Source organism: Herpailurus yagouaroundi, unplaced genomic scaffold (assembly GCF_014898765.1).
Source record: "Herpailurus yagouaroundi ecotype Mexico unplaced genomic scaffold, PumYag 182, whole genome shotgun sequence".
Taxonomy (NCBI): Eukaryota; Metazoa; Chordata; class Mammalia; order Carnivora; family Felidae; genus Herpailurus; species Herpailurus yagouaroundi.
In genome coordinates this window covers 35108256-35127623 of record NW_024412413.1, presented here as the reverse complement: position 1 = coordinate 35127623, position 19368 = coordinate 35108256, and the positions used below count along the sequence as shown (strand labels likewise).

Sequence of the window (19368 nt, the reverse complement as noted above, 5' to 3'; positions counted from 1 at the left end):
TCTTGCTGACCCCAATCGAAAAATAAATAAATAATGGGAATGTCTTGCATTGCATTTCAAAAGAATATATCCAAATTATAAGTGGTTTATATGAAAATATGAATAATAACTGTGACAACAGGGCATTTTCATTTGCCATTGCAATATTACATTTTTGCTTATTTCATCATGGCCTCTTTGTTTTCATAATACTACATTTGAGTCAATTCATACATCCAATCATTTCTTGGCTGATTGCAACTGTCTCATCCTTTCCCAGCACTTTCCTCTCTGTTATTTTAATCTAACAAACTTTGCTATAATTGTCTAAGCCTGGTTATTTAGAAAAACTTGGAAAATTCATCTGTCAAAAACTTCCCTAACACTTCCATATTTCTGCTAAAAATTGGATAAAGAGGTACATTGTATGGAATGCTGAATGTTGCATTCTTGCTTGGATATTAGCATCATGTATTATCTTAATTTTACTAGGTATCTATAGGCTTTCAATGATTTCTTGTTTTATATTAGTTTATTTTGATTGTATTTTTTACAGCTTTATTGAGAGATAATAGAAATCTTAAACCATTTATGTTTAAAATGTACAATTTGAAAATTCATGTACATATTATATATAAAACTATGGAGCCACGACCACAGTCAGGATACCTCTCTCCTTCTCCTTTTTTGCTCACCATCTATCTTAGTCCCCACATAACTATCAATCTGCATTCTGTAACTATAGATTAAGTTTCAGAATTTTTATAAATGAAACTATGTAATATGTGTATCTTTTTTCACCCAGTATAATTATTGTGATATTTATCAATGTCACTTGTGGGTATCAATAATTCTGTTTATTTTGTTGCTGAGTAAACTTCCATGTATGGGTATATCATAGTTTGTTTATCCATTTTCCTATTGCTTGAAATCTGAGTTGTTTACAGTTTGGGGCTATTATAAACAAAGTTACTAGGGACATTTATATATAAGTATATATTTATAGTATATATAAGTATTTATATTTATAAGTATTTATATTTTCTTCATGTTCTTATTTGCTCTTATTTTTCTAGTTTCCTAAAGTGGAAACTGAGGTCATCATATCATGGCTGTACTTCATAACAGAAGCATTTAGTGCTACAAATCTTTCCCTGAGCATTTAGTGCCATCTGCAAATCATGATATTCTGTGCTTTCATATTAACTCATTTCAAAATACTTTTTATTTCTCATTTGATTACTCTCTTTTTTTAATTTTTTTAATGTTTATTTATTTTTGAGAGAGAGAGTGAGCAGCGGAGGGGCAGAGAGAGCTGGAGACACAGAATCTGAAGCAGAATCCAGGGTCTGTGCCGACAGCACAGAACCCAACGCAGGGTTCAAACTCATGAGCCATAAGATCATTATCTGAGCCAAAGTTGGATGCTCAACTGACTAAGCCACCTAGGTGCCCCTCATTTGATTACTCTTTCAGCACATGATTATTTAGAAGATTGTTAATTATAATAAATATAGAATAAATATTTTATTTAGAATAAAAACCATGCATATTTATTATACAATAAATATATTTATACTATATAATATATAATATGCAGGAATTTTCCAGAAATCTTTTTATTTTTGATTTCTGATTTAATCCCATTATGGTCAAGACACAATTCAGTATAACATCAAAATTAAAAAAAATATTTGAGGGGCGCCTGGGTGGCTCAGTCGGTTAAGTGGCCGACTTCAGCTCAGGTCATGATCTCACGGTCCGTGAGTTTGAGCCCAGCGTCGGACTCTGTGCTGACAGCTCAGAGCTGGAGCCTGTTTCAGATTCTGTGTCTCCCTCTCTCTGACCCTCCCCTGTTCATGCTCTGTGTCTCCCTGTCTCAAAAATAAATTTAAAAAACGTTAAAAAAGTAAAAAAAAAATATTTGAACCTTTTGTTACCAAAATATAGAATATATAAGTAAATATTCCATGTGTACTTGAAAATAATGTGTATTCTGCTGTTGTTTGTTCGAATGTCCCATAAATGTCAATGTCATCCTGTAGGATGATATTTGTTCAAATTTTCTATATTCTCATTGATTATCTCTTTTCTTGTTCTATCAATTATTCACAGAATAGTCTATAAAGCTCTGTTTATGATTTTAGATATGTTTACCTCTCCTTATAGTTCTATTATGTTGTGGTTTGTTTATTCAGGAGTTTTGTTGATAGACACCATTCCTTTCTTGTAAACACGCATGCATTTGAATATTCATTTGTTTTTTTCTTCAGTCTGAAAACAGATCTTTAGTAAATGGATTGTTCAGGTCACTTACATTAAATGAGTTTATTGATATTGTTACAGTTAAAGAGAACATTTTGCTACTCATCTTCTATTTGTTCTGTGTGTTCTTTACTTCTTTTTTATGTTTTGTTTCATTCTTTGATAATTTTGTTTTTTAATTTTATTTTTTTGAAATCTTATTAAGCACAACCATTCATTTTGTTATTTTGGTGAGTTTTTTTTTTTTAATTATTTTTTTCAACCTTTATTTATTTTTGGGACAGAGAGAGACAGAGCATGAATGGGGGAGGGGCAGAGAGAGAGGGAGACACAGAATCGGAAACAGGCTCCAGGCTCTGGACCATCAGCTCAGAGCCTGACGCGGGGCTCGAACTCACAGACCGCAAGATCGTGACCTGGCTGAAGTCGGAGGCTTAACCGACCGCGCCACCCAGGCGCCCCTTGGTGAATTTTTTAAGGCTTATGATATTCGCTTTTAACTTATCACAGTGTAGCCTGTATATAGTACAAGAGATTTGAGTTGAATTATATTTTTTCATATAAATAATTGTTCCAGCATGATCTTTCCCCACTGATTTTTCCTTTCTTCAAGGTATTTTATTCTTTATGTGTGAAAGAAATAAAAGATTTCCATCCTTTTACTTCTTGTCTTGTCTTGGAGTCTATATGTAAAGTGTATTTTTTGTAAACAGCATACAGTTGTGTCTTGCTTTCTTACCCAATCTGAGAATCTCTACCTTTTATTGGGCTATTTACATTTACACTTAATGGAATTGTTTATATGGCAGGGTTTAAGTCTATCATCGTTCTATGTATGTTCTATTTATCTTACATTTTTCCTGTTTTCCTTTCCTATATTCTTTTAATTTAACATGTAGTATTTTTTTATTATGAAATTTATTGTCAAATTGGTTTCCATACAACACCCAGTGCTCATCCCAACAGGTGCCCTCCTCAATACCCATCACCCACCCACCCCTCCTTCCCACCCCCATAAACACTCAGTTTGTTCTCAGTTTTTAGGAGTCTCTTATGTTTTGGCTCCCTCCCTCTCTAACCATTTTTTTTCCCTTTCCCTCCCCCATGGTCTTCTGTTAAGTTTCTCAGGATCCACATAGGAGTGAAAACATATGGAATCTGTCCTTCTCTGTATGACTTATTTCACTTAGAATAACACTCTCCAGTTCCATCCATGTTGCTACAAGGCCATATTTCATTCTTTCTCATTGCCACATAGTATAAAAAAAATGTAGTATTTTCATATGCATCTTATTCCTCATATTGCTATTACTTCATGTTTTTTAACTATTTGTTCTAGGAATTGCAATATGCACCCTATCTTGAATTAATTATATACCATTTAACCTTTAATGTAAAGCCATTCAACAGTATATTTTTATTTAGCTCCTCTCGTCATTTATATTTTATCACATTTTTCTTTCTACATGTTATAACCTTCCCTTAGTAAAATATAATTTTCTTCAAATGGTCAATTTGATTTTAAATAATTAAGGAAAAATTTTTTAAAAACAACTTAAAGTGACCCCCACATTTATCAGTTCTGGTGGTCTTCATTAATTCATGTACATTCAAATTTCCATAAAGATTTTCCTTCAACTTAAAACCTTCCTTTATCATGTTTTGAGGTGTGAATCTGTTGGTAACCAATTCTCTTAGCTTTGTTTTATATAAAATTTTCTTTATTTCACTTTTATTTTTAGAAGATATTTTCAATGAATATGGGATTCTGGATTAATGTTTTATCCCTTGAGAGTATCATGATCCATTGACTTCTGGTTTATACTTCCAATGAGATGTCTGCTATAATTATTAGTTTTCTTTATGTAATGTGCCTTTTGAACTGTAATTGTTTTCCTTAACTTTGAGTTTTACCAGTTTGACTATGATGTAATTTACTTGAAATTATTATTCTTAGGTTGTATTGTTTTTCTTTGTTGTTGACCTAATGTTTTCATCTAAATTTAGAAAAAAAATTCAATTATTATTTCACGAACATTTCCGTCCCATAACATTCCTTTTCTCCATCTGGATCTCCAATTATACAAATGGCAAACTACTTGATATTGCCACACATGTCTGTGAAGCTCTTTTAAAATTAAAATCTTCTTCTTGAGTTCCAGCTTGCAAAAATTTTATTTGATCTCATGTTTACTGACCCTTTCTTCTGGAATGTTCCATGTGTTGTTAGTACCATCCAATGCATTTTTAATTTTAGAGATTGTGTGCTTTTTATTTCTTTTTTTTTTTTCAACGTTTATTTATTTTTGGAACAGAGAGAGACAGAGCATGAACGGGGGAGGGGCAGAGAGAGAGGGAGACACAGAATCGGAAACAGGCTCCAGGCTCTGAGCCATCAGCCCAGAGCCTGACGCGGGGCTCGAACTCACAGACCGCGAGATCGTGACCTGGCTGAAGTCGGACGCTTAACCGACTGCGCCACCCAGGCGCCCCTGTGCTTTTTATTTCTATAATCACTGGGTTTTTTTTCTTTTTAGAATTTCCTTGTCTCCTCTGAATTCTCTAAATCTTCAGTTATCATATCCATCTTTACCTGTAGATTCTCTACTTCCTAAAACCGTCATATAAGAGTCTTTATTTGCTAATTCCAACATCTGGGTAATCTGTGGATCAGATGTTATTGATCATTTTATCTCTGTATTATGCACCACATATTTTTACTTGTTTGCATATCTAGTAACTTTTAACCACACTCTAGATATTGTAGATAATATATTAGGGAGACTCCCAATTCTGTAATTTTTCTAATGAATGTTGAGTTTTGTTCTAGCATACAGTTAATTTATTGGCAATTCTTTTTGATCCAATTCAGACTTGATGTTAGGCTATTAGGATGAGTCTATTGAGTTTCCTAGGAAACAAGTTTCAAGAGTCTCAGCCCATTCCTTTGTAGACATATAGATCCATTTCTAGTTACCAGATTTTTTTAGATCCTCTTATAGGTTCTACTTTTGATCTTATCAGTATGTCCATTGTGTCCTAAGTCTCGGAGTTGGCAATTACTCAAAAGAAAAACTTTCCCATTATATCCGATGCTTCCTGCATTACTGTTTCCAAAATTCCATTTTTTTCTCTCAAAGCATGCTGAGGAGTGCCTGATGCTACAGCTTTTCATTCCCCATGCAGGAAATCAGAAAATTCCCTGAATAAAAAAAAAAAAAAAAAGGAAATTGGCCAATATAGGGATCAACTTAATGCATTTTGTTTTCTCAAAGTTCTTGCCTCCTCAAATCTCATCTCTTCCCTTGGAAGTTTTCCAACACTTCAAACTGCTAAATTTTTATAATTTATTTATTTTCTAATATAACTTCAGTAAGAGCTTAATCTGATACTAATAACTATCATTTCAAAATAAGGAAGTCTCTCTGTTTTGTATTTATTACTGCATTGATATGTAGTTGAAAGGTTTATTTCTGTATCCAATAATTCATTAATTTCTTTGATCAGCCATTCATTCAGCAACTGTAGTTTATATACCAGACCTTCCATTAATTATTGAAACAACTGATAAAACTAGATAACAATAATTCATAACAATTTTGTATTAAACAAAAACTTATACATTCCTACTGCCTAGTATTTATTAAATACCTAAGGACTTATATTAAAAATACATCTGTTTGCACACACATACTTATCATCTTATGCACATCATACTTATCACATACTTATCATCTTATTGAAAAAGTTCAATATTATTGATGATGATGATGATGATGGTTATCTTTTGAATTCTCGGTAAATTGAAGCTTGACGTTCCCACATTTAATAATGCATTTACATTTTGGTCCCACTTACATATAACTTCATGTAGCATGCACCTTTATTGGATTTGAAGAATAGTAACATTAGTGAAAAGAACTATACTTTCAGAGATTATTATAATTCCCAGTACAAAATAGGCATGCTGGAAATAATTGCTTAATATATAATTAATTGAATCTCTGGAAAAAAACATTCTGCTTATACAGAAACTGAATCTATATCAGTTGATCTAAATCTTGTCATTTATACAACATTTTCACCAATTAAGCAACTGGCTACTTCATATTCAGCATCTTGCCTAAAAACCCTTAACTTCCTTACCCACATATACACACCATATGTAAATAGAATATGTTATAATTATTGAAGCTAAATTCAAACCACCTAAAAATATCCTACAATACTTATTGAATGGATACTTATTCAATACTTAACAATACAATACTTATCACTGTGATATTTTTATGCAAAAGTTATGAACCATATTATATATATCCTTCTGTAACTTTTTCATAGGTTAAATATAGAATTATGTGAACCAACCATTTATTAAACAGTGAGGGATTGATTTTAGCCAAAACTGGAGTTCCTAGGCTCCGAGAATGTAGACATCAATAAAAACCATGCTTTGCCTAAAGCAAAGTCTAGAAAAGGAGGCTATCTATAATTTTGAATCACAGCCTGATTAATTAGAGGCAAATATTCAAGTTATATTTGGTTTCCCTCCACTCATGGAACTATGATATTGGTACAAATCTATGTCATTTAATTATTAACTTAAGCTTATTACCAAAAATTATGTGAACACATCACCCTTTCTGTACCTTTTATTAAATAAACTATGATTTTACTATTTATACAGCTTTCTACTGGCACTTTTATCATCACAATTATTTGCCTCTTGACATGGTTAAATTACATTATCGTTATCAAGGAGGAACTTCCAAGTTCAAAGAGCTTTATCAAAGCCCAAGTTTTTTAAGTTGTCCCTTTGTAGAATATATAATTATGTTTTCTTGTTTTATATTCTAATAAAAAGTGTATTTTGATGTAAGAATTTGTTAGTTTTCGACCCCTTCGGAGGTGTTTTTAGATATTATCTGAAACTAGTTCCTATGTGGGAAGGGCAAAAAGAAGGGAACTTACTCATAAGGTTTATTTTGGGCAATCTCAAGATGAATAGATCATTTCACAAGCCTGTCAAATCTTAAAAGTTTACATAGAGGCCTTAACTGAGTTCAAACACATATACCATCCAAATAATCTCAACACCACGTTTCAACCTCAAGGTTGTTTCCTTGGGACGGCTTCTGGAAATGGGAAAGGCAAATGCAATGCACATTCTCAGGACAGGGGAACTTACAATTGCCTGGGTCCAGTGTGAAGGTCAACCAGTGGTCACATCTTCTCAATGACTTCCCCCCAAAACACCACTGGTGCCCTTGGTTATCTAAGAAGGAATGGCATTAGAACCAAAGTAGTCCAATGAGATATTACCTCCATTTGTTGACAGAGAACTGAATTCTTGGCCAGGCATCAAAGAAAAACTAATGAGCCTCCAAAGAGAATGATTTTTTTTCACTTTTTAGCTAATATAGAATATAAGAGACCTGATCTGAAGATTTGCAAAGTTCATCAAAGGATGCATCTGCTTTATTGGGTTGTAGTAAGATTTCACTTACAGTCAAAGACCATAGGACACAGCTGGTCTCCAGCTGGTGCTTTCTACTATTTCACTGGAATGGAATGTTCATTACACCAAGCTTCATTAAAATTAAATTCCACCTTCACTGTATTTACCACAGAAATTAATATGTTTTATAAGCTATAGCTCAGTATTCTACAAGATACAGAATAAGAATAAATAAAATGTTATATACTAAGATATGTATAATTGAGCAAAGAGAAGGATTTGGAAGAAATTTTTAAAGAACTGTTTAAAGGAAAGTCAGCATTTACAGATTAGTAATATCCAAGTTTTGATGAAATTGATATTCTTTATGCTGAGAGTCCTATATCAACCAATCCAGTTAACTAGTAGCCTTGAGATCAAACTAGGGCAGAAGCAACTGACTTGAAAAACATTTATTAAAATAAATAAATAAACAAACAAACAAAACCAGAAATAATATCTTTAAAAAACATTCATCTAGTAATAGTAAACACCATATAAGTAATTCAAATATGAACTTAAGATCTGAGACTTAGGAAAAGAGGGTCAAAAGGTAAAAGGCAAAGACAATGAAAGTGGAGAAATAATTTAGAATTTGCTTCCAGTATAACTGGCTTTAGACTTGTAGCCATTCAATTTTTGTTATAAATTGTAAAATACCAATAGAATAATGGCTTAAACAATTCAGACATTTGTTACATAAATTGACAAGAAGGCTGGAAGGGAGCCATTTCACAGTGCAGTGACTTACCGATGTCTTTAAGGATCCAGGTTTTTCTTATTATTTTGTTCTGTCATCCTTAGCATAAAAATAATATTCACATGACAGTTGCAGTGGATATAAACCTCAAATGATGTGCAACAAGGTACCAATAAGAAGGGAAAATGAGTAAAAAAAAAGTGTCTTTGCTCTCCTTTTCATACAGGAATAAGCTTTTCTCCTAAAATCACTTAGCAAACATTCCTTTGAGGATCAATGACCAGGAAACAACCATTGTCCATCAAAAGACAAATCAATGGCAACAAGGACAGAGTTTCTATAGTTGGCTTTTATCCATAGACTTAAAAGTACCCCACAGTAAAAAGATTACTTTTATATAAACAATCTTACACACAATTTATATTTTAATAAAAACAGAAATTCTATAAAACTATATTTTTCATACACTGGAAAAAAGGACTTTGATGTTTTCTTTACAATTTAAATTGGTTCTGACCCACTAAATTAATTTTATGACTCACAGTTGGGTAATATTCCATAGATTGGAAAATGCTGACTTACTTATTTCCTGGGACTGGCAGGTTGCTAAATAGGTTCCTGTGAGCCAGGAAGATGTACAAATAAGTTATTAGGCATGCATTCAACAATATCCCACTACCAGAGACACAATGCGGGAAAGGGGCTTGTCTTTGGCTTTTCAATGCTTTCCTTTTGAGAACTCTCTCCTACCACCTAATTCCCCAAAATGGACGTGCCCTACCAGATTGTGCCCTACCATAAAGTTCAAGGTTGCTCTGAAATTACCAGCATTCTCCATGCTTGACAGAGGAAACCATGTTCATTAGCTCAGTGTACGTAAGAAAGCAAAACTTTTATTAATTCGGACAATGTGTGAAGGAGTATTAGGCTGTCACAACCCAGCATTTTAAAAATAAGGTGATTTCTAGCCAAGCAAATATTCATTTGGTGTCAAGTCATACCACCAACTAAAGCAAAAACAAAAATCAACAGGATAAGGAAAATGCTTAGTTACAGAAGTGTCTGCCACTAAGCAAGTAAGATTTTTCTGGGATTGTCATCTTGGATCTGCCTTTTAGGCCATTCTCAATTTTCATAGGTATAATTTTTCCTTCTCTGGAAACACAGGCAGTATTTTACTCCAAATGTATGAAATACAGAAGAACCGAATGGGAAGCAAGTACTGTGACCTGCTTGTTAACTTTAAAGGCAATATGGTTTTATAAAGATCAAGTACTGCAGATAACCCACTATAAGGTATTAACATTTACCTTCAAATCAAAGGATTGCCCTTATAGAAACTATGTATTCAACTTTTTTTTTTCTCTTTCTGATGCTAGCTTTTTGTCATCCCTGATTGGGAGTAATAGAAGCAGCAAGCAAGCAAGCAAAGAATCTCATAAGCAGACTAAGATGTAAAGCAGTCTATTTCTGACTAAAGACAGAATTACTTCTCAGAGAGGGTTCTAGATTATTTGACAGAGAGAGCGTAAGCAAGGGAGGGGCAGAGAGATGGAGACACAGAATCTGAAGCAGGCCCCAGGCTCTAAGCTGTCAGCACAGAGCCTGATGTGGGGCTCAAACTCACGGACCTGGAACTCACGGACCATGAGATCATGACCTGAGCCAAAGTTGGTCACTTAACCGACTGAGCCACCCAGGCGCCCCTAGCTTTGCTTTTCTTTCTCAAGATTGCCTTGGCTCTTTAGCAAATGTTGTGGTTCCATATAAACGTTAGGATTGTTCTAGCTCTGTGGAAAATGCTAGTGGCATTTTGATAGGAATTGCACTAAATGTCCAACTGATGAATGGATAAAGAAAATCATCAGCCATCAAAAAGAATGAAATCTTGGCATTTGCAACGATGTGGATGGAGCCAGAGAATATAATGCTAAGTGAAATAAGTCAGTCAGGGGGCACCTGGGTGGCTCAGTCAGTTAAGCTGACTTCAGCTCAGGTCATGATCTCACAGTTCCTAAGTTTGAACCCCGCATTGGGCTCTGTGCTGACAGCTCAGAGCCTGGAGCCTGCTTCACATTCTGTGTCTCCCTGTCTCTGCCCTGCCCCACTTGCACTCTCTCGCTCACTTTCTCTCTCTCAAAAGTAAACAAACATTAAAAAAAAAAAAGTCACTCAGAGAAAGACAAATACCATATGATTTCACTTACAGGTAGAATTTAAAAAAGAAAACAAATGAACGTAGGGGAAAAAAGAGAGAGAGAGAGACAGAGAGCGAGAGAGAGAAACAACCCAGGAAACAGACTCTTAACTCTAAAGAACAAACTGGGGGTTGTTGGGGGAGGGGGGAGTGGGAAGGGCTAAGTGAGTGATGGGTATTAAGGAGGGCACTTGTGGTGAGCACTGGGTGTTGATTGTATATGATGAATCACTAAATTCTACACCTGAAACCAATATTAAACTGAATACTAACTGAAATTTAAGTAAAAACTTGAAAAAAGTAAAATAATAAAATAAATAAAACTTGAAAAAGTAACTCAATTAATTTTTTAAACCACAAAAAAAAATATACATTGCCAAGCCCCATTTAAAAAATAATTAATATTCATGTTATACTCCTACCCATCGTAGGTATCATTTTGTAGATTAGAAGGGTGGGGAGTATGTCTTGTTTTTGGACATTTCTTATGTAATAATATTCTTGTTTGTTTAATTATATTTTTGTTTGTTTTTGTCTATTTTTAGCTTTCTGGTTTCCCTGAAAAACCGTGTCTGAAAACTGTTAAGTACAAAATACTTCTGTTTCAATTTTGTGACAAGAAAAACATGTAGTGAAGTGATGTAATTTTTAACATTAAAACGAAGAGGCATGCACATTCCTTAAAATTATTTTTTTGGGAAAAATAGAGGCTACAATTATTGCTAAGACTTAACAAGATATTTTCCCTATGACATAACCTAAAACTTAGTTCATTTTCTTCCTGAAGAGTAAGAAAAAGAAAACAGTAATACTTGACCACTTTGTTTATTTGGGTTCTAGGGATTTGTCAGATCTACAATTTGTAGATGACTCAATAATACTTTTAAATATAAAGGGGAATGAAAAAAAGACTAGAAGTAGGATGGTCATATAATTTATTTTCCAAGTAGGAAAACTTCTTGAGGGTAACAAGGAATACTACTAATAACTATGTAACAAAAGTAGGTATAAAGCTCCCTGTCAGGGACAAAAGGAACCATAAAGTCATTCTAATTACAAGAGATATTGCAGAAGTAATTCTCATGTTCCTTTACCTAGAATAGTTTCTTTACTAACAAAAAGCAGAGTTCTTTATTCTTTATTCTGGCATTATTGCCTGCTTTATGTGCTTGTCCTTTGGTAAGTATTATGCATGCATCACTTCATTTTTTTAATGTTTATTTTTTTATTTTTGAGAGAGAGAGAGAGCAGGGGAGTGGCAGAGAGACAGGCAGACCGAGGATTTGAAGCAGGCTCTGCGCTGACAGCGGAGAGCCTGATGAGGGGCTCGACCTCATGAACCGTGTGATCATAACCTTAGCTGAAGTTGGGTCCCTAACCAACTGACCCACCCAGATGCCCCCATTTTTCTTTTATAAAACCTATGAGGTAGACATTATTATTTTGTTTAGCTCATGAAAAGAAACTGAGATGAAGCTCAAACTTTTCATTATGAGGATTTTGGGTCTTGCACTGCTTCAAGCTATATTGTGTGCCTCCCTAACTAAGCCACTAAAGCAGCAGAAGAAAGGAAAAACAGTTCTGAATCTTCCTTCCTTGGGGGCTTTATAGAGCACTTGCCTCACAACATCTGTGAGAACATTGTATCAAACTACAAGCCTGTCTTCAAGCAGGGATGAGAAAGGAAATAAGGTACTTTAGATGATGTGGGCAAAACTCACTCATCCATATAGAACACAGTTTTTGAGCAACTACCAATTATGAGACCCTGAAATAAATAAGATGCAAGAAATCAAATTCTTAACTTCAAGGAGCCAACATTAGCATCAAGATAAGATAGGTAAAAATACCACATGGCATTATTAGATTAGGAGCCCCTCTGCAGTGTGCTGCCATGGATGGAGAATGATGGAGAATGATGGAGAATGAATGGCTTTCCAAGTGAGTGAACGGAACTGAACAAAGAAAGAAATGCTGGCTTTGTCTTCAGGAAAAAAGCAAATTGCTTTTATTGGAGAGGAAATACAGAGTTACATCTGCATATGAATGCACATGTACTTGTATGTTTGCATATATACATGTACTCACACCTTCACAGATAGGTACATGCAAATACATGAATACATACATTCTTAACAGCTCTGGGAAATAGGCCAATGAGGGCTGCGTGACTTTCTTTAATTATAAAAATCTATTCTGAAACTCATTTTGAATCTGAGATACAGAAACTGGGGTGTTTGTTTGTTTGTTTGTTTGTCCTCAGTATACTTACTCACCAAGCTTCCATCATATAGAAATCATGTGTCTGTTATTTGTGTAAAAGGAAACGTACAATTCCCTTGGCACTTTCCCTAGTATTGCTTAGGAAATTGTTATATTTGTCACTGTGTTTTCAGGGCATTTTTCAAAGAAGAATAAAGCTGTAACTTATAAAGCTGAGGCTAACATGTTGGCCCTTTTGAAATAATAAAAGACTCATTCAGGAGCTTCATCTATGGAGAATATGCTTTTCACAAAATAATATATTTTATAGATAAAAATCAAAAAGGGAGGTGAGGCAAGGCGAATATGTGTGTTACTTTACTTAAAATGACACTTAGAAGCAGAATAAGAAAGAAGAAAGAGATCTCATTTCAAGTATATTCAGTATTGGAAAATAAAACCGTGTGTCTCTTTTTCTTAAATTTGACGTCTCTTGTGAGAGTTTTAGGATCTTGCCTCACTGGGATGAAAAAGACCACAAAAAAAAAAAACCTGTCAAAAACATTAAAACTTCATTCATTAACCAGTTATTTTTATGAATTATAGAGGAATATTTGCTTGAGTACATTTTCTAAAAGAGAGATCGCAACATGTGGCAGAAAATGTTAGTATCCAGGAAATTAATATCACATACAAATTGTGATAAATGTTTCAATAATACTTGGAAATCAAATGCATAAAATAATTTTCATCCTGATTTCTTCACACTTCATTTATTTCCCGTTTCTACATTGGTAGAATTGTTAATTTAGACTTTTAATGGAAAGGAATTATCCTAAGGCAAGATGATTTTCCATGACATTATTTTCTGCCCCTCTCAATGACATCGTCCTCTGCTTTAGTCTGTTTTTGTGCTCAGAATATTTTAAGATTATAGAACCCAACTTTCAGTGTTTCCATAATACGGTAAACATATTTAACATATTACATATCACTATTTTCACAATTATGTACTTATTCAATGAACATATTCATATTCAATTCAATGAACGTATTCAATGAACATATTCAATGATAATATATTCCAGTCTCAAAATTATGATTACAAAAATTAAGTAATATGTTGTAAAGTGTTCTATCACACATGGATGGAAATTATAAAGTGTTAATAGTTTCAATGATTCAGTCTAAATTTTAAAATACTGAAGATAAGTTTTAAAAGATTTTTTTCTAGTGGAATGCTGTGCAATTTTTCCTTGTTTTCTTCTATTAATTTATAGCATGATTATTAGACATTTTTTACTATATTGGTGTATTCCTAGTGTACTTCCTAGGAATATTAAAATTATGTAGCACAAAATATAATTACTTATGATGGTTATCCAAAGATTTTATATATTTATTTACTACTAAAAATCACAAAAGTCAATTTTATTGGTACTAGAAGCCCACATTCTGTGGGCTTTTGAATGCCTAAGTAAATGAAAATATTACATAAATATTTATTTAACATTATATAAATATTTATTTAAAGCGACATAAAGGTGTAACAAAATAGGAAATTCTAGGCGGCAAATGCCACTTTACTATGTTTATCTTTTTTACATTAATTGACATTCAAATTTGAGTGTACACATATAAACGCATATATGTATTTACACATGATTTTTCTGTATGATTTTAGAATAAATCGCCACATTTTAGATGTACATGCCACATTACTCTTAAATATTCAATGTGCATTTCATAAGAACAAGAACATTTTCACATACAATCCTAGTACAGTTGTCAAAATCATATTATTTAACCTAATTTACCCTAAATACAGTTAATAAACATAAGCATTTAATAGCTATAATTAATAAATATATTATTAATATATTTATATTAATTTATACAATTTAATCTGATACAGTTAACTGGTTAACAGATCATATAAACTCTGCCTGTTTTCCCAGTATTGCCTTTTTATGTAAGATAGTTTTCTGTGTTGATCTATGGTCCAATCAGGATCACACATTGCATTTAGTTTTCATGTCTCCAAATCCTTCTTAAATCAGAAAGAGTTTGTCAGTCATGGCCTTTCATGAATTTGGCATTTTAGAAGAGTGAAGGCCAGTTATTTTGTAGAAGGTTCCTCACTCTGGGTGTGTGTGTTATTGCGTTATGATTAAGAATACCACAAAAATGATGTTGCCTCCTTCTCATTCCCACCCAAGGCCCTAATCTCCATGGCAAATCTTTGTTAATCTGGTGACTGACATGATCTGAAATAAGAATAAGGGTAGTCACAGGACCTCCGTCAGGTTTTGACCATACTCTGGTTTGTTCTTTCTCTATTTTAAGTTTTCTAGCATAGTTAGAAGTGGCCGGATTATTGTAATATCTTTATATTTCTTAATTTTGCCACGATAATCTATTGTGGCAGACCCTCAGTCTATTAAAAATTTGTCTTCAATAGGTATTTCAGCACCATAGGCTAGTTAAGGTCACTGTGTCATGATAATGTCTTATAAAAAAACCAATCTCCATTTTCTAATGTTAATGATGACATCAGTGACTTCAAACTCAGCCAGAAAGACAACCAATGTCACGCTCTCATTTCCCTGAGTGACTTTTGCCTGTGAAAACTTCTGGTAGTAGCAAATGTTGTAACAGGATAAAAAGAGCAGAAAAAAAGAGCAAACTCTTAAAGTAGTTTTTAGGAATGTGCCCTAAGCTGAAAATCACAGAAACAAGACTCCAATTGCCACTGCCTTATCTGTGTTTCAGAGAATGTCGTCATTGCTGTGACTTCAATAGAGATCACAATATCAGAAGCCTATCATATTCAGGAAGCTGTATGCTCCAGAAATGTGTGGCATCGGCCAAAGGGACATCCCATGCCTTGACTCTTGGCATCCGTAAGTTAGTGCCTGACGCTTTGCTAATATAACACAGAAAAACATTCCTGCAATTGCACATGTCAGTAGAAACGGCAGAACCGCCACAAGCTGGAGCCCTACCCTACTTCCAACTTCACTCTCCCACACAGATATATCTGGTTGGCCAAATCTAAATTTTATCTACAACTGAGCCACAAAGGAATCTAGAAAAATGTAAATTTTAGCTTTTCAGCCTCTATAGTACAAGGAGCCATGCAGCACCAGGAGTGCTGAACCACTGTCTCCACTACTGTTGGGGAGAATGTTGCAAAGTCCTCAGAGCTTCACCTCTTGGCATCTTCTACATCAGCTTGCTTAATGCAGATTGTGGGCTTGGCTTTGCCTCTTTCTGCCAGTAGCTTTTTGAGTCCTCTCTTTAGCTCTGGCTTTTTCTGGGCTATCTCTTTTTTAGAAGCATGATGTCACTCCAGAGAATCCTTTTAGAAGTTTCTTTTTAACAGACAACCCTAAGCTGGTTACCTTCTCTGGGACCAGGTATGTGTACAGAAGACAGTTTATATTTTAATTTAGGAGGTGATACAACCAACTTCCGGCACAGCCTTCACTGTCATTGCTCTGAAACTAGAGGGTATTATGCTAAGCGAAATTAGTCACCCAAAGAAAGACAAATATCATATGACTTCACTCATATGAGGACTTTAAGATACAAAACAGATGAACATAAGGGAAGGGAAGCAAAAATAATACAAAAACAGGGAGGGAGACAAAACATAAGAGACTCTTAACAGAGGGTTACTGGAGGGATTGTGGGAGGGGGTGGGCTAAATGGGTAAGGGGCATTAAGGAATCTACTCCTAAAATCGTTGTTGCACTATATGATGATTAATTTGGATGTAAATTTTAAAAATAAAATTAAAATAAAATAAATACATACATAAATAAATAAATAATTACCTACATAGTTATAATTCTGTGAATGTCAGATTTAGAGAACACAGCAGTAACTACTTGTTTTTGACTTCAGGATGGCATGCTGAATGAGTTTCATATTTCTTGTGTTTAATAGAATAGAATGTCTATTGTTTTCTTTTGATGACTATGGAAACTCCAAATTTGAGTAAGTCTTTTATACCACTCATTGGACTATGCATAAATATTTTTAATTATAAAAGCTAGGCCATTTTAATTTTGGAATATTAATCACTGAGGGAAGATGTTCACTGCATCTCTTGTGTTAATTTTATACCTGGAATTTATTCTTGGTATTTTTAAATTTGTATAGCTTATTTCATCTCATCTTTTCAGAGGAGGATTCAAGATGAACTGTTTTATATCTGATCCTAGCACTGAAGAGTAGGAACCAGAGGAGAGAAAGGTCCTAAAAAAATCAAAATGAATGCTCAAATGCTTCATAAGTCACTAAACTAGCTTAATCATTTTCTGCTTTTAAAATATGGAAGTGGAAGATATATACGGACTTTTCCTCCCCTTTTGTAATTCATAGCACGATTAGACTGTAATCATTGCTATACAATCAGAAAAAAAAAAGAACAAAGTGCTGCCAAGGAAAATAGAATGACACTCTAAGATTAATTATAGAGAAACATACATAATTATTTTAAAATTGGTTCAATTAAAAAGAGAAATATGCCAATAATGAACAATAGGTAGTATTTCATCTTGTATTTTTCCTCCCGTCGGTTTTCCTATTAAATGGAGACTAATGATATAAACAAGATATTCTAGACTTAGTATGTCTTCCACCAAAATCCAAGGTTTTACTATATAATTATACAGTGTATAAATTTAGATACACATACAAATAAATATTCCTATATTTAGCTATCTGCATCTATATTAAAGTAAATGAGAATTTGTTCTGATGCCTAAGGCCCTAACCCATTATCATAAATAATAATTATTATTAATATAATTATAATAATAATATATATATAATAATATATATATATAATATATAATAATAATATATAATAATAATATATATAATATATATATATATATATATATAATAATTATTTTGGTCTGCCATGGTCTGTTTTATTGCTTTATTGCCTCTTACTCTAACCTGAAACTTTACACCACGCAGGAAAACAAAATCCCCCTCTACCCAGACTTGCCTTGATGTGTCTTGTAGTCCTTTTAGTTCTAAAAGCTTTAGATTTTTAGAGGTTTGCCCCTTGGGACCCTGGGCAGCAAACAGAAGTGCAGGGCTGGCTCCTCTGTCCTCGAGTCCTCCCCTCAGGGTCTTCTTGGCCACAGGCGAGAAGCACCTCAGCACAGAGGTCCTTCCTCAGGCGGCTGCCCCCGGGCTGTGGACACTTGGATGCACCTGCCGGAAGCCACAGCCTGGATCCGAGTAGGCCAGCCCCTACTGCTCTGGGAAGGCACCGAGGCAGCCTCGCATGCACCCCCACACTGCTCAGTGCCCCCACAGAGTGGCTCCTCCTTGTACCCGTGAGCTCAGCTATCTCAGATCTGTCCTCTTCCGGTGCTCAGCAGCTGGATCCATTACTGTAAGTTATTATAAATTATTCTAGCCTAATCTTGGTGATCTATGAATTTCCACTCTAATCGTGAGAAACCAGGCTTCCGCCATTTAAAGGAATGCTCCATCAACACCACATCTATTTACTTAATTGTTCAATTCCAGTTCACACGAGTAGCGATTTCAGAATTGTTAACCTGTACTCTTATGGGAACAAATTTAATCAATTACAATATAGTGCTCATGTTTGGTTTCTTTTGCCTGCAGTCTTATAGACTCCTCTCTTTTTAGTTACCTAGGTCAACACCTGTTCCTCCCGAACCCTTCGTTGAGATTGTTTCCTCATTCAGAACACAGATTGTTTTGTCATCTTCTGAATTCTGTACTAGTATCCCCTGATTCCCTAAATATTTTTTTAATTTGCATACATTACATTTCACTCTGTGCTGTAAAGTAATAAGAATTTTGAAAAACCCATAGTGTCATGTATCCACCATTACAGTTTCAACTTAGAATATGTTCAGTGTTCTAAAAAACCCTACTATACTTTACCCTCCTTCCTTCCCCCACAGCTTTGACCACCATTGATTGTTATTTACTGTTTTTATAGTTTAGTCTTTTCCAGAATGTTACATAGTTAGAATCGAGTAAGATGTAGCCATTTAAGACTGACCCATTTCATGTAATAATATGAACTTAAAATCTATTTTAAAAATGGCATGATATCATTTCTTTTTTATACTGAAAAATATTCCAATGCATGTTGATATCAGAATTTATCATTAGCTTACCAGAGGACATTGGTTACAGTTTTTGGTGAATATGAATAAAGTCTCTTTAAACATTGGTATGCAGGATTTTGTGGACACAGATTTTCAAATCAATTGGGGAAATAAGTAGAAACATGATTGATGCATCGTGAGACTATGTTTAGATTTGTCAGAAAATTCCAAACTGTCTTCCAAAGTACCTGTACTATTTTACATTCCCCCAAAGTAATCCCTGTCATTCTGTATCTTAGACACCAACTGGTATTTTCAGTTTTTTTTTTTTTTAATTTCAGCTATTCTAATAAGTGTGTAGTGGTATTTCATCGCTTTATTTGCAATTCCCAAATGATAAATGATGTTAAGCATC

General features: G+C 34.0%; 1 long non-coding RNA gene across 1 annotated transcript; it reads right to left on the bottom strand.

Moving 5' to 3' along the window:
- Positions 1 to 5159: 5159 nt before the first annotated feature.
- LOC121041065 (uncharacterized) lies at positions 5160 to 7613 on the bottom strand. Its single transcript, XR_005795551.1, has 3 exons — positions 7433 to 7613; positions 5973 to 6125; positions 5160 to 5446 (listed from the first exon to the last, which is right to left on the bottom strand). It is a non-coding gene; the product is annotated as an uncharacterized LOC121041065 (long non-coding RNA).
- Positions 7614 to 19368: the final 11755 nt, after the last annotated feature.